The sequence below is a fragment of the Dipodomys spectabilis genome, unplaced genomic scaffold (genome assembly GCF_019054845.1).
Source record: "Dipodomys spectabilis isolate Male_0828 unplaced genomic scaffold, ASM1905484v1 ptg000301l, whole genome shotgun sequence".
Classification (NCBI taxonomy): Eukaryota; Metazoa; Chordata; class Mammalia; order Rodentia; family Heteromyidae; genus Dipodomys; species Dipodomys spectabilis.
Window position 1 is genome coordinate 11,743,814 of NW_024870978.1, and position 16,916 is coordinate 11,760,729.

General features: G+C 41.0%; 1 non-coding gene and 1 pseudogene across 1 annotated transcript; one reads left to right on the top strand and one right to left on the bottom strand.

Annotated features, from left to right (window-relative positions):
• LOC122127445 overlaps window positions 1-16,482 on the bottom strand; it is a 37,418-nt pseudogene extending 20,936 nt beyond the window's left edge.
• Window positions 12,431-12,593, top strand: LOC122127508. Its single transcript, XR_006151183.1, has one exon. It is a non-coding gene; the product is annotated as a U1 spliceosomal RNA (small nuclear RNA).
• Window positions 16,483-16,916: the final 434 nt, after the last annotated feature.

The window sequence follows — 16,916 nt, forward strand, 5'->3', positions numbered from 1 at the left end:
TAGCAAGGATTACAGGCATGAGCCAGAGGCACCTGGCTTGTTTTTTTTAGATCAAAACTAGCAGGCTCTACATTTAGGCCACATTACTTCACTGTCCATGAGATTTTTGGCCTTTTGTTTTTTGCTCAAAGCTAGCAGGAACAAAAACTCAACTCCTGAGGTCTTTTTTTTGGGGGGGGGAGGCTTGAATTCAAGGCCTAGTGACTCTCGCTGAGGGTTGTTTTGTTTTGTGTTGGGTATTTTGTTTTTCATTTCAAAGCTAGCAGGCTCTACTACTTGAGCCTCAGCTCAACTTCTGCCTCTATTTTTCTTTTAGTGGTTAATAGTAAATAAGAGTCCCATGGGAACCAAGGCACTACACAGTATCCTAAAATCTAAGGATTACAGATTAAAGCCAGCCTGGGCTAGAAAGTCCATCAGTCTCATCTCCAATTAAGCACATGATACAGGAAGTAGTATTTTTAAACTTGAGTAAAAACCCTCAAGTTCAAGCCCATGTCTGGCACACTCAAAAAGAAGTTAGTTGGACTTTCCTGCCCAGGTTGGATTCGAACTGTGATCTTTACATTTCAGCTTGGATTAAAGATATGAGTCTATATTATAAAAAACTAATTGGCTCTTTTCTTCTTCAAATACATTTATTTATTTGTTGGTTCTCTGTCTTGTTTTTAGGGCCTCACCAATCCTGCTGAAGGATAAAATGCTCTAAAACTTTAGTAACAGTTGCAATTTGGTTCATTTTTTAGTTTTGGTGGTTAGTAGGAGGTAAGTATAGACACTCCCACAAGGTCCTGACTTATACTGATTGCGATTCATTGTCAGGGGACAAGGAAAGTTCATGAGACTCTTATCTCAAATTAACCTCCAAAAGATTGGAAATGGTCAAGCAAAAACTTGTAGATCATATCCCAGAAAGGATCACACACACACTCATACACACACACACACACACACACACACACACACACACACACAAAATGGGCTTTTTACACACACACACACACACACACACACACACACACACACACACACACAATGGGCTTTATGGGCTTTCCTGTCCTGGTTGGCTTGGAATAGTAATGCTCAATTTCAGTGTTTCGAGTAGCTAGAATTTCAAGTGTGAGCCACCAGTTTCTTGTTAATTTTTATCATTTTTAAGACTCTTTGTGCTCTCTTGCACTTTTTAAAAAAATTTATTTTGTGGTTGTCTTAGTGCTAGATCTGTTTTTCACTTACCTTTTTTAAAACTTTTTTTCTTAGCTTTTTTTATGCTCAAGGTTGCTGCTCTACCACTTCAGCCACAGTTCCACTTCTTTTTGCTGATTAGTTGGGAATAGGAGGCTCATTGATTTTCCTGCCCAGGCTGGCTGTGAACCACAGTCCTCAGGTTTGAGGATACTGTGTAGTGCCCTTGGCTTCCTGTGGGAAACTTCTGTCCTATTTACCACCAAAAGATAAAGAGTGTGGGGCAGAAGTTGATCTGTGGTTCAAATAAGAGAGCCTGCTAGCTTTGAATTAAAAAAAAATACTTGGAAGTCTAATTCTGGTACTAATTGTACACTATTCAAACCAAACAAAACAAAAAAAACAAAAACAACTTATGCACAGTGACCAGGTAATAAGGATTCCTAACTGATAACCTGAACTCATTTCCCAAAGCCTTTTTTAGATATATATGGTCATTTGTGTCAGCTGAGGAGAGATTAAAGAACAAGGCTTTACAGGCCAGTTACTCAGGACTTGGAAATCAGGATCCATTGGCAAAGCTTTTCAGAAAATGACTAAAAACTCACTCTTCACAATTCCAAATGGTTCTTCCCTCTGTGCAAGGGAAAGAGGGATGAGAAGGAAGAAATATGGGAACTAAGAACCCTCAAACAAGGTAAGTTATGTTAACTTTATTAGATAAAGTAAAACATAGGTGTACGGTGTGCAATCCAGAAAAGGACATGTCACCTCTGTGTGGATCCCAGTTAATTTAGTTAATCGATGGTAAGGAGTAAAACCCACTATTGTATTTATAGAAAGGAGCTACATGGCAGGCAAGTCAGTTCACTAACCTCAAGGATTTTGAACATAAAGGAGTGAAAGTGTTTGACTCTGTTTGGGTAACAGGAAGGAACAGAGCTGAGGAGGACTGAGATGTGCAGACATTCCCCAAGAAAGATCTCACTGACATCAAGTCTTCAGATGCATGCTGGTTGCCAGTGGCTTATGCCTGTAATCCTACTCAGAAGGCTTAGATCTGAGGATTGTGGTGTGAAGCCATCTGGGATAAGAAAGTTTGTAAGGCCTTTATGTTTTACAACTCAAGAATATTCATATTTGTTGCTAATTGCAACCCAAGGCAGTGCAATAGGATACCAAGCTGAAGAAAATTAGAAAATACACGGACAGGTGTAGAGAAAAAGAAAAAAAAATCAATGAGGACCTGGGGTCCCAAGGCTTACTGGCACTTGGGCCCCAGGTCATACAAGCAATCATATTTATTTGGATTCACACTGGGAAGGTTACCATGGATGCATGCAAAAATGAAGCTTCTATATGGCAATCAGAGCCACCACAGTGAGTGAGAAACACTGGTTCCCTTTTTGTTTTGAGAAAGGAGAATGCAACCTAAAGAAAATCCAGACATTTGGTCTATTTTATCTAGCTTCCTAGGTTAAGTTGTCAATTCTTTTACCTCCCAGGCTTCAAGGCCTTTAAAGCACTATGGAAGGGGGCAATAGCTTAACACTCTCCAGAGCTGTGCTTTTTTTTTTAATTGTGAAAATACCATACAGAGGAGTTACAATTACATTGACAAGATAGTGAGTACATTTCTTATCAAGCATTGTTGCCTCCTCCTTTGTTTCCCCTTACCATCCCTTCCCCTCTCAACCCCCCTTCCTTCCCCCACCCCCTACCGAAGTTGTAAAGTTCATTTTTCAACATAACATCTTATACATTTCATTGTTTTAATGGGGTCACCTGTAACCTTATTTATATATTTATTTCTTTTTTTTTTTTTATTGTGAAAATACCATACAGAGGAGTTACAATTGCATGGGCAAGATAATGAGTACATTTCTTATCAAGCATTGCTGCCTCCTCCTTGGTTTTCCCTTCCTATCCCTTCCCATCTCCCATCCCTCCCCATGTCGTGCCCCCCACCCCTCCCTCCAGCTCTTCCTACCCCCCCCAAAGTTGTAAATTTCGCTTTTCGACATAACGTGTTGTACATCTCATTCTTGCAATGGGTCCACCAGTATCCCTATTTAAACAATTTGTTTTTTTTTCCTTCCTTTCCACAAATTATACCAACATCAACTACAGTGAAAGCAGGGCTAATTCCATGGGGAGGTACATACAAAGCAACAAAGAAATCATTTTATAAATATGTTGGAAACAATCTCAAGAAAGAAAAAAAAATTTGAATCCTTATCTTGGGGTTCATTTCACCTAACATCAACTTGTCTGACAGTTTCTGTTTGTCTCAGACATATACTAGTTATTTCAAATAAGGGAAACCATGGGACTTATATTTCTTTGGGCCTGGCTTACTTCACAGAGCTGTGTTTTAACCTTTGCATAGTCAGCTCTCAGCTTTCTGAGTACTATTCAGGTGATGTTCCAACCTCTCAAACCTTTTCCAGGTTCAACAGCTCAGCTTGAGTCTCCTACACCTATTAATATTAATAGTATGGATTACAAACAGTAAAAAGAGAAAAATAACATTATACATTTAAACAGAAATAACTGACTTCATTCATTTATACAGGACAAAAAATTTAGCACTGCTGTTTAAGTCACTAATAACACTTTTTTAAGATATACTTTCATGGCTTTCATAAAACTTCCTATATAGTCCTTAGAGTGTCTTTTTACCTCCCATTTTTATTTATTGCATTTGCATAGTAGTATATCATCCTTAAAATCATATCACCTCATAATTAAAGTTTATCTTGTAAGTAAATACTTGTGAGACTTCAATAAAATATCAAAAAAGCTGAAAGTGGAGCTGTGGCTTAAGAGCTATAGTACAAGCCTTGAGCAAAAGAGGCTCAGGGGCACTGTCCAGACCCAAAGTGGAATCTCTAGTGTCCACACATACACCCCCCCCACCCCAGACCCCACACACAATCAGATGATAATGTCTATGAAGTTCTTCTTTAGGATGATCTTGGTGATGCATTTGTGGTAGTAGACAGCAGAGTCGCTGTAGTATAACACGTGTCTAAGACCTGGCATTAGCAAAGGCTATCATGTAACATATCCAACATAATGTCCAGCTCTCTTGATGGTAGATCTGCACATCTTGGGACTTGATGGGACCCATGTACTCTTCAACTAGCTTTCCCATCCTCTGTGCCACCTGCTGCAATGATTCATTATCCACACCAAATATGCTTTCATAACCTTTCCCTAATTATCTGAATACTGGATGCCAGAGATGTCACGGAGACACTCTGTGGCTATTCCCCTCCCTGACAGTCCATTTTACCTCCTATGCTCTCCTCACAGATGTGGGCAATGGTCTCTGAGAGACTTCATGCCTGATCTTGGAGAGATTTAGTTTTATTGTATCCATAAGCTGTGGGAAATCATGCAGTGAAGGGTCCAGGTTAGGAACATAGCTCCTCCTTCTGGAGGTTTTCCTGTATGTTCTCTTGGCCATCGAACAGAAGTGGGGACTCTGAAAGGGAACTTATATGGTGTTCTCTGTCTGTCTTGGTCCATATAACATAGAACCACTTTCCCATCCCTTTAATGATTTAGACATGCTCCATGTGATTTGTGCTGCACTGCTCTCAATGTAGTAACAACGCAGAGGACACAACTGGATGTTGTGTGGATAGCTGTCAGTACTTGGGCATGAGTCCCCTTCCAGGCAGGGCCCATAACTCCATGCTGGGAAAGTGAGAGGAAGATTAGCTGGCTTATATCTGTGTAATCTGAATGACCCCAGGAGGCATTGAGGCCTCCTTTTCATGCCCATGGCCCCTCAGCATATTGATAAAGAATGACACACCATGCCCAATCATCACCAAAATGCTCACCTGGTCCTGGGCATTATCACCACCGTCTCACCCACTTCTAGCAAATTCTCTTTTTCAAGGCCTTGCCAATCCTCCTCCTTGCATTCTCAGTTAAAATACTGCTGTCCATGAATAAAGAGCAGAAGACAAGGAAGCAGGTACCCTAGGGAAAGTAAATACTGGACCTCTTCCATGGTGAGAAGATAATGCAACCTGCAACTATAGAATAGCGAAGGAGTTAAGATGGTTGTGCACACAGTTTGTGCAGAAAAAATGCCAGACCTAGTATGCCCTGTTCAGAGTTTCAGTCCATAATCGTCTCTAACAAGGACATCTCAGGTACAGATAAACCAAGTTCATAGTGTCTTTCCTTCTTTTATTCTGTGCCTTTCTGGGGCTTGCACTCAGGAAATGGATACTATCCCTGTAGTTTATGTTTTTCCCCTCAAGGCTACTGCTTTACCACTGGAGCCACAACTCTACTTCTAGGTTTTTTTTTGTACGTAATTGGAGATAAATGTCGTACAGGCTTTCCTACCCAAGTTGGCTTCAATCACTGATCCTCAGCCTCATGAATAGCTAGGATTACAGGCTTGGCCACTGAGCCTGGCAGCAATACTCTTCCTTTTTTATTTCCTTTTCTTTATTTTTTTTGTAAGTTATGGGCCTGAATTCTGGGCTTGGGCACTGTCCCTCATCTCTTCAGATCAAGGCTAGTGCTCTACCACTTGAGCCACAGTGTGCCTTCCAGCTTTCTTTCTGCTTATATGGTACTGAAGAATTGAATTCAGGGCCTCATGAATGCAAGGAAAGCACTCTACCATTGAGCCACCTTCACAGACTGATCTTTCCTTTTCTTAAAAAAATTATTATTAGGAATATGATGTTCAGAGGGGTAACAGTTAAGTCAGTTAAATTAAACAGTTGTCAGGTAATGAATACATTTTGGGGGGACAATTACACCCCTTCCCTTGCTCTCAGTTTATCCCTTCCACTGTGGCTTTTTTGTGGTTAACTGGAGGTAAGAGTCTTCCAGACTTTGCTGCCCAGGGTGACTTTGAACCACAATCCTCAGACATCAGTCTGCTGATGAGCTAGGATTAGAGGCTTGAACTTTAAAGTCAGGATGACTGTTCTGAAGATTGTTCTATATTGCCTATGGGCTGTGGGCCTGAATGGACTTAGGCAGTGAATGCCAGGCAGGTCTGTCATCCGGAAGCATGTGTCCTACTTAAGCCTGACTGGCTCTCAGAACAGATAGGTGATGCTTTCAGAGCAAGAACCAGTGTGTATAGCTCAACAGAAGTCCTCACTATATTTATCTCATTCAACAACTACTGGGTTGCTTATATTATCAACACTTTCTTTCTTAAGAACATTTGTATTGTAAGATTGAAGTAACTACAGATTTGTAATGGCCTAGGAATATATGTGTGTTATCAGATTTAATATCCAAACTACATAACTGCTCCGAATCGTTTTATTTATCTTAAAGTAGTTCTTGAATAATACTCTTTATTAGTAATGATATTATTAATATAAGTATTAAAGTTCTCCAAACAAGTTTCTCTTATTAGATGAATTCTTACAGTGACATTGATATTACTTTCTTTTTTTGGGGGGGGTCCAGTCGTGGGGCCTGAACTCTGGGACTGGGCGCTGTCCCTCAGCTCTTCAGCTCAAGGCTAGTGCTCTACCACTTGAGCCATAGCGCCACTTCCAGCTTTTTTCTTATGTGGTGCTGAGGAATCGAACCCAGGGCCGCGAGCATGCAAGGCAAGTGCTCTACCACTGAGCCACCTTCCCAGCCCCAAAGATTCTTTTTTTTTTTTTTTTTGGTTGGCCGTGGGGCTTGAACTCTGGGCCTGGGCGCTGTCCCTCAGCTCTTCAGCTCAAGGCGAGAGCTCTACCATTTGAGCTACAGCGCCACTTCTTACAGTGACATTGAAAGCATCTTCTGGAGCAGCAATGGAAAAGATACTTGGTGAATACTAAGAATGAGGGATGAGAAGTGTGAAAAACAGAACTAAGAGACTTACAAGTGTGACTGGGAAACATCTTCCACAGAGCAGAATCCCAGACTTTTGAAGGTGAGTCGGTCTGAGAATAGGTCTTCAACCAGTTCACGTGACCACATGGGTGAGTCTCAATGTTGCCACATAGATATTATTTTGATTCCTATATGAAACACTCATGTCTGATGGGCTTTCACAACACCAGATTTATGAAAGTTTGCTGTCTTCTTTCCTTCAATATTACTTCACACTTCACTATTGAGTGCATTTTTTTCTTTTAAAACATGAAAACTCAACACCATCTTTTGGACTGAGGTGTTTCCTGTCTCCCTAAAAATAGCTCTGTTATTTAAGAGGCTTCCTGACAGGTTCCAGTGCCTCACTTCTTTAATACTAGCTACTCATGAGGCTGGGATTTGAAGATCATAGTTGAAGCCTGCCATGGTAGGAGAGTCCATCAGAATCTCATCTCCAATCAATTACCAAAAAAGCCAGAAGTGGAGCTGTGGATGAAGTGGTAGAGCAGCAAAAAAGGCATAAGGGCAGGTTGCACTCAGCCTCAGCCTGAGCCTCAGCCCAGCCTTCAGGCACACACACACACACACACACACACACACACACACACACACACACACGTGTCTTGTCCATGGGGTCCCATGAAATCGTTGGAGACCTGTCTTCAAATGGACTCACCCTTATATTCACGCCATTAATGTGGAAATTGGCTCTCAGTCACCTATAGATCTATTGGTTCAGGTTGTGTATTTTGCATCCCACTTCCTCTGCTTGTTTTCTGAGGTGAGTTTTGTAGCTCAAAACAGTTGTCCATACACTTCAAGATGCTGCTTATGGTCTCAGGGCCTGCATTCACACTCCAAATGGAAAAATAAAATATAACCTGAGACCGTCTGCTTACTTTCAGGACCATCTATTCAGGCAAGGGCAGCTCCCTATAAATGGCATACTGGAAGCCAGGCTCAGGGTGTTCAAACAGACAGAAGCGAGGTGTGGAGGGCTTGAGTTGTTCTGAGGAAAAGCAGAGAATGGAGGAAGACAGAGAAACTGGGAAAAGACAATCTACCTTCCCATGTTTCCTTGCAGTTCCTGATCCATAGTACAACCTTTGCTAATTGTTCTGCTGTGTGTGTGTGTGTGTGTGTGTGTGTGTGTGTGTGTGTGTCTCCGTGAATGTTTGCATGTACACAGTAGTTCTGGGCCTTGAATTCAAGGGCTGGGCACTGGGATGTCAGGATGAATGTGAGCAAGTATATCATATGCGTGTGTGGAAGTAACTCCATCAAACCTCTCAGTGTGTGCAACTAGTATATACTAATGAAAGTGAAAAAATGATTAAGCAATGCTCAAACTTCTTCCTAAGCTATTTAGAGATAACTTTAAAAAGTATGAGAAAGCATTGTTGGTAGGGGATATGAAAACAGCTGTAGTTAAAACTATGGGATTATTCAAGGCAGGTCCTAGTGGCTCATACTTGTACTCCTAGATGCTCAGGAAGCTGAGAACTAAGGATCATTATTTGAAACCTGCCTAAGCTGGAAAGTTATGACACTCTATATAAGATATACTACTCAGAAAAAGCTCAAAGTGGTGCTCTGGGACTCAAGCAGTAGAGTGCCCTAAATTCAAACCACAGGACTGGCAGAAAAAAAAGAAATAGTCCAAACTTAAGATGTCTAGGGAGTTTTAGAATAACTGTCCTATAAAAACAAATTACTATATCTTGGGGTTCATTTGTTGTTTTTGTTTTAGATTTATTATGTAAGTGTTTGGTTTCCTTTGTATATTCTTCCCCCTGTGGTATATCCCCTGTTGTCACTGTACTTGACTTTGATACCCTGCATCTTGTAGATACATTTTTTAATTTGGGGAGGGGAAGGGAAATAACAAAATGCTAAAACAAGGACACAGGATGACCCGTTGCAACAATGACACCCATAAGACAGTATGTTGGAAATGAACTTTACAACTTCGGGTGGGGAGGGGAGGAGTGTGGGAGGTGGGGGAGGTAAGGGATAGTGGAAGAAAAACAAGGGAAGGGGTAACAATGCTTGACCAGAAATGTACTCATTGCCTTATTTATGTAACTCTAACCCCTCTATAGACTCTTTACAATAAAATAAAATTTAAAAAATGAAAAATAACTAGTTACAGCTAAAGTAGGAAAGGAAAAAAAACCTTTCACCCACTGGCCTGTGGCAACAGTAATTAGAAATACACAGTCAGTACAAATAAATTGCAATCCCCCTACAGATTCATGCCTATGGCTACTTCACCTTCTTTGTCCCCAGGGGAAAGTCAGGAGAAATCAGTACAAGCTTCCCATCCTGTGACAGTCTACTCAATACCTGTACCAAGATTGTCATCTGTAGGATATCAGATGGAAAAAGTCAACATTCCTTCCAAAAGGGTCTCAAATGAGCCTTATAAACCATAGCCTCCTACTGTCCTGATTTAAATCTTATTTCCCTTCCCAAGCTACAAATACATATAAACTTGTGGAGGCCTCTAGAGAGATGGACAAAGACTTATAAAATATATACTATATTTCACACCTGTAGAAAACTAAAACTAGATCCTTATATAGCACCCTGCAACAGAATCAACTCCAAATGGATCAAAGACCTTGGAGTCAAAGGAGATAGCCTGAAACCATTACAGGAAGGAAGAGGAAAACCTCTAGGTCTCCTTGGCACATGCCGAAAATTTCTTAATAAAGGCCAAGAAACACATAAAATCATAGAAAAGTTGGACAAATGGGATTGCATGAAACTGCAGAGCTTCTGCATGGCAAAGGACATAGCTAGCAAGATCAATAGAAAGCCCAAGTACTGGGAGAAGATCTTCACTAGCCATACAATGGACAAGGGTCTCATATCTAAAATATATTTAGAACTCAAAAAATTAAATTCCCCAAAAACAAATCCTCAAAGAAACAACTGCCCCATGAATAAGTGGGCTAAAGACTTAAAGAGAAAGGTCTCTGAAGAGGAAATAGGAATGGCCAATAGACACATGAAGAATAAAAATGAAAATCAAGACAATGTTGAGATTCCACCTCACCCCAGTTAGAATGGCTATAATCAAGAACTCTAATAATAACAGATGATGGAGGGGATGTGGTCAAAAAGGAACCTTACTGCATTGTTGGTGGGAGTGTAAACTTGTTCATCCCCTTTGGAAAGCAGTATGGATATTCTTCAATAGACTCCACATAGAGCTTCCCTATGACCCAGAAATCCCACTTTTGAGCATTTACCCAAATGATTGCAAACAAGGCTATATTAAAGCTACCAGCACAATTGTTTATTGCAGCATTATTTACCATAGCTAGGATATGGAACCAACCCAGGTGTCCCTCAGTAGATAAATGGATCAAGAAAATGTGACATATATATGTATATATACATATACATATACATGTATATATATATATATATGTATATATATATATATATACACACACACACACACACACGTACACAATGGAATTCTATGCCTCCATTAGAATTACATCACCCCACTTGTTAGGAAATAGAAAGACTTGGAAAAAATTATATTAAGTGAAGTAGGCCAGGCCCCCCCAAAACGTAGGTCTTATAGTTTCCCTTTTTTTTCAATAACTAGTATATGTCTAGGACAAGAAGAAAAAATCAAAAGCTATGTACATATGACCTTATAGGATGATGTTAAGTGAAATAAACCTCAAGATAGTAACTCAAGTGCTTTTTTCTTCCTTGCTATTGTTTTTAACATATTTATAATGTACTATGTGATTTTTTTTGTTTCTCTGGTATGTTCTTCCACCAGGGTATTACTCTGTATTCACTGTATTTGTTTCTGGTGACCTGCGTCTTATATGTACATAACAAGATGCTTAAATAAGGATACAGTTTAACCCATTGTAACAATGAGATGTACAAAACACTATGTTGAAAACAAACTTTACAACTTTTGTGGTGGATGGAAGGTGTTGGGAAGGTGGGAAGGGAAGGGATGTTTGGGGAAAAAGAAAGATGGAGGTGACAATGCTCACTAGGAAATGTGCCCACTACTTTACTCATGTAACTGTAAACCTTCTGTACAATATTTTTACACTAAAAATATTTTAAAAACAGCTTAAAGAATATATACTATGTTTCAATAAATTGAATGAGGATTCATAAAAGGCATGTTTTGAATTTTATTTTTAAAATAAAATGAGGTCTGGGAAGGTTGCTTAGGGGTAGAGTGATTGTCTTGCATGCATAAGGCCCTGAGTTCCATTACTCTTCACCACATAAGTCGGAAAAAGCCAGAAATGGTGCTGTGGCTCAAATGGTAAAGCACTATCCTTCATCTAAAGACCTGAGGGACAGTGACCAGGCCCAGATTTCAGAGTTCAGGCCCAATGACTGACAAAATGAAAGAGAGAAAGAAAGAAAGAAAGGAAGGAAGGAAGGAAGGAAGGAAGGAAGGAAGGAAGGAAGGAAGGAAGGAAGGAAGGAAGGAAGGAAGGAAGGAAGGAAGGAAGAAAGGAAGGGAGGAAGGAAGGGAGGGAGGGAGGAAGAAAGTTCAGATAGTGTCCAGAGCCAAAGTTTAAGCCCTGAAAAAGTACCCCCTCACCAAACACAAAATCATACACAGGGCTGAGATTCAGCTTAGCAACTTACCATGCATGAGTTTTGATCCCTAAAACAAGGAAAGGGAGGGATTGGGTGAGGGAAGAGAGAGGGAGGGAGAAAAGGATAGGGAGAAATAACAGCATATAGAAAAGAGGGTAGCTCTGCATAATAAATGATATTCACTAGGGTACATGGTCAGGCAAACATTTTCTGTAAAGGAACAGAATAAGTACATCCAGGCTTTGGGAGTCACATGATATGTCCTAAGTATTCCATTCTTCTGTGGCAGTGTGACAGGGGACACAGATAAAATGAATGCATTATAACTTTACTAACATTCACTGAAACTTGAATTCTATTTTTATTTGAAATATGGCTAGTGTAACTGTGTGTCTGAATTTTTAATTTTATGTAATTTTGCTTACTGTAAGTATTGTCACTTACAACTTTGTGGCTGGCTAATCCACTGAGTAGAACAAGTCTGGCCACTGATGAAGTCTTAGAGCACCTCCAAAGTAATCCAGGAATACAAGCCACGGAAGTCACTCAGGTTTTTGGTAGTCACAGTAAGAAACAGTAAAATAAGAAAATAAATAAAACCTTCAATTAAAAACACCAAAGGAGCTTTAATAAAAATTCAGCAAAATTTATCTAGTATTTAAAGCTTAATCCTCAGATTTCAGCATTCTGAGTAGCTAGGATTACAAATGTGAACTACTCTCATGTGTTTGTTAGTTTTTTAAATACCAAGTCAGCCTTGTTACTTACCTGGCACTTGTTACTTACCTGGCAGGGGAGATACTATGATCATGAAGATGGTTTTCCAGGGCCAGGCTTATCTATTGCACTTCAGATGTGCTGACCCCTGAGATTTCCCCAAATGTGGGAAATTCGACTGTATAATTTGTGGTAGTGGGGGACTGTGTTAGTTCTCTCCACTGGATAGATAGATAGATAGATAGATAGATAGATAGATAGATAGATAGATAGATAGATAGATAGATAGATAGATAGCATTGTATTTTATATTGGCCTCATCTGCTTTCCTGCACTCAGCAGTCACTTGGTCCTAAGGACTACTATAAACGATGAGGTACCTCTAGGACTACTTTGTAGTTGCTAGGAACTACAAGGAGTAGAGAAATCAGCTTGAACTCACCATGAGAAAATAAATGAGGAATTTGGGTGCAGGTGGCTTACACATGTAATCGTGAGATCTGAGGATTGCAGTTCAAAGCCAGCCCATATAGGAAAGCTCATGAGATTCTTATCCTCAATTAACCACCAGAAAACCAGAAGTGGGCTCTGGCTCAAGTGGTAGAGCACTTCACTTGAGCTGAAGAGCTCAGGGACAGTACCCAGAGTTCAAGTCCCATGACTTACAAATAAAAAGAAAGAAAACAAATGAGTGACCAGAGCCAATGGCTCATACCTGTAATTCTAGCTAGTTAGAAGGCTGAGATCTGAGGATCAAGGTTCAACACCAGCCTAGGAAGGAAAATCTATGAGATTCTTATTTCCAATTAAGCACTGAAAACCATAAGTGACAATGTAACTCAAAGTGTTAGAGCACTATCCTTGAGCACAAAAGATCAGGGACAGGATCCAGGACCTGAGTTCAAGCCCAACAACCGACCAAAAAAAAAAAAAAAAAAGGAATGAGAAGCCACCTTAATGAAATAGCTAGGCAAGTACAATTTACAGAATAACTCCTCCCTTCCTTCTTTTCTTCCTTCTATTCCTTCACATCCTTTCCCCCTTTCTATCCTAGAACTTAAACTCAGGGCCTCATGCATTTTAGGTAGGTATTTTACCAGATGAGCCATACACCTGCTTTTTTTGGCTTTAGTTATTTTTCTTTCTTTCTTTCTTTTTTTTTGGGGGGGGTCCAGTCGTGGGGCCTGAACTCTAGGCCTGGGCACTGTCCCTCAACTCTTCACTTGAGCCACAGCGCCACTTCTGGCTTTTTTCTTTTTGCTTATGTGGTGCTGAGGAATCGAACCCAGGGCCTCAGGCATGCAAGGCAAGCGCTCTACCACTGACCACCTTCCCAGTCCTCATTTTTCTTTTGTTGGTTATGTAACTTGAACTCTGTGCCTGGGTGTTGTCCCTGAGTTCTTCAGCCCAAGGTGAAGGCTCTACTGTTTGAGCCACAGTACCACTTCTGGTTTTCTAGTGGTTTATTGGCGATGTGAGTCTCACTGGGCTGCCTGGCCTGGCTTTGATCTGTGATCTTCAGATTTCAGCCTCCTGTGTAGCTAAGATTACAGGCATGAGCCACCTGCACCTGGCTTGGCTTTAGCTATTTTTGTGGTAGGGTTTTATGTCTATGACCAGGCCAGCATAGACCATAATCCTTCTTTTTACCCTTTCTGAGTAGATGAAATAAGAAGCACAATGCATTGGGTTCAATATTGATTGAGATCCAATATTTTGAATGTTTTTCCTGGGCTAACATCAAATCATAATCCTCTCTGTATCTGTCAAGACCCAGCAGCTAGCATTACAAGTGTGAGCTCCCATCCCTGGCTCAAATTTCTGATGACTAAAACATCTGAACAGAGTTTTAATAATTTTAAATGATGAATTTGGGGGCAATGGGTGCTCTTACTTGCCTAGTTGCAAATTGCACCAAAAATTCCAAATATTAACTTTTGATTTCCTAGAGTACATTAAATAAGCAGATAAACTTTAAAAAGCAATTAACTAAAGAAAAAAGCTAAACAGAATACATCCTTACCATTGTAACTTTGGACTAACACCTTGTCAATCATTGCTTCCATCATAGGTTTTTGTCTGGGCAGTATATTCCATACACGGATGATGTCACCCCCAAGGTTGTGGGATAAACAGCCTATATCCACAGGAGTGAAAGCCAGGCTCTAGGCAAACACACCAAAGGAAGGCAGGGTCCAGCAGCATTGTACGTGGCAATGTCCCAACATATGACCCGAAGTTTTAGGGCAGCTTAAATAAAGCTTTTTCCTTAGGAATAATACTGTATTAAGGCATACCTCTTCTTCTGGGTTTATCACTGCTTAATTGGAGACAAGTCTCATGGACTTTCTGCTTGGGCTGGCCTGAAATCATGTTCCTCAGATCTCAGCCTCGTAAGCAGCAAGGATTATAGGCATGAGCTACCAATGTCTAAATTGATTATTCCTTTAATAAAAATCAAAATGGCTACAGTATGGTTTAACAGAGAGCTTGAATCCTTTTCTGAGCCTTATAAATTTTCTGACTAGAAGCAGAATGACAAACTGACATGTGGGAAACAATGTACCATATTAAACCATTTTTCAGTAGAGTATCTGGCTCATCAGTTTGGCTCTTGTCCTCCTATTCTAATGGTGACTTTTCTGCCCGGGCTGGATTCAAAACACAATCCTTACATCTCAGCCTCTTGAGTAAGATTATAGGCATGAGCCACCTGTCCCTGGCACCATCCACATTTCTGTACAAGTGAATAAAACTCAGTGATGTAGTGTCTACCTCTTTAACCCAAAGCAGGTAAGAAACCAAAATTGAATTTGAAATTCAGTTGAATATGAGTCTATATTCTTAACAACAGGGTTGTAAATTATTTGGTCTTTGCACAAGTCTCTTAGTAGATAAAGCACACATGTCATGATTTTTCTATTTCAAATGGTCCATGAGAGATAGCTCGGCATGGTATGGTAAGCCTGTAATTCCATCACTTGGGAAGCTGAAGCAGAAGCAAAATAAGTTCAAGGCCATCTTGGCTATGTAGTGAGATGTCATTTCAGAAGGGCAGGAAGTAAATGGCTCCTGATTATATAAGCCTTGGCAATTACTTTCCCATCTTCTGTGTCTACAAAGAGAAGCCTAAGACTCCAAGGCCAAACAGAAAACATGACCCAAATACTAACACAAAACAACTGGATACCAGCTGTGTCGACTCATTCTTGGGCCAATAGAGTGTCAACCAAAGGCACTCTTGAACAGTTGAGTCTATGTCCCCTCCTCTTCTCTTCAGAAAGGGGCATTTCAAAATCATCATTCCTAGAAATTAAAAGACATCAGTGATATTAGGATTTCCATTCCAGCATATTTATAAGTCAGTGAACACTTAAGACATTGGCAACTATACAATTAAGTGAATAGCAAGTGGAACATGGTACATGAAGACACTAATAGTTCATAGTATATGGTCTGTGAATTAGAACTTATTAAATTTGCTACCATAGCTGCAGCAGGTGGAGTAACAGTTGGGGGAGGCAGCAGCAACCTTGGCTCCAGCCCCTTGACCTCCTGAGTGCATCATGGAACCTAGCAGCCCTTCACAAAGGCTGGGAGAGAAGAGAGCTGCCATGGAATGCTAGGATCATGCCTCTGGTGTGGCATGCGACCATCACCTCACTTCTGCTTCCTGGCTAGATGAATAGGGGCCGCATGCCTGTGTCACCTCACTCCTGCTTCTGGTCTGGGTGGGTAGGAGCCGTGTGCCTGCACCACCTCACTCCCACTTCCAGTCTGGGTAAGAGTGGGCTGCATGCCTGTTTCACCTCACTCCTGCTTCCACTCTAGGTGAGTGGGGGCCACGTGCCTGTGTCGCCTCACTCCTGCTTCTGGTCTGCATGAGTGGGGGAGTAAGGGCCATGCTGCCTGTGTCACCTCATGACAGCCTCCGGTCTGGGTAGGTAGGGGCCATGTCCCTGCATCACCTCACTACTGCTTCCTGGCTGGATAAGTCTGGGCTTGGTGCCCTTGTCACCTTACTCTGTCTTCCGGTCTTAGTGAGTGGGGGCTGCTTACCTGTGTCACCTCACTCCTGATTCCAGTCTGGGTGAATAGGGGAGTAGGGGCCATGTGCCTGCACCACCTCAATCTTGCTTCCGGTCTGGGTTGGTCTGACTGGCTGTGAGCTAATTACTATGTCCAGATGCTGTTTACCAGCCCACGCCAGACGTTAGACTTTTCCAGTTCTCATAACAAAGCATGACATTAATGGATTAGGATGGCACCTTGCTAGGTTTGAGAACCATGTTATTAAATTGTGTGTGTTTGCATGTGCACTGGTCTTGGGTCTTGAACTCAGGGCCTGAGGTCTATCCCTGAGGTATTTGATCAAGGTAGAGCTCTACTTCTTGAGCCACAACTCAACATATGGCATTTTTTTGTGGTTAATTGGGACTAAAAGTCTCCCAGATTTTCCTGTCTGGGCTGGCCTTGAACCACTATCCTCATATCTCAGACTTTTCAGTAGCTAGGATTTACAGGTGTGAGCTACTGGTGCCTCTGTA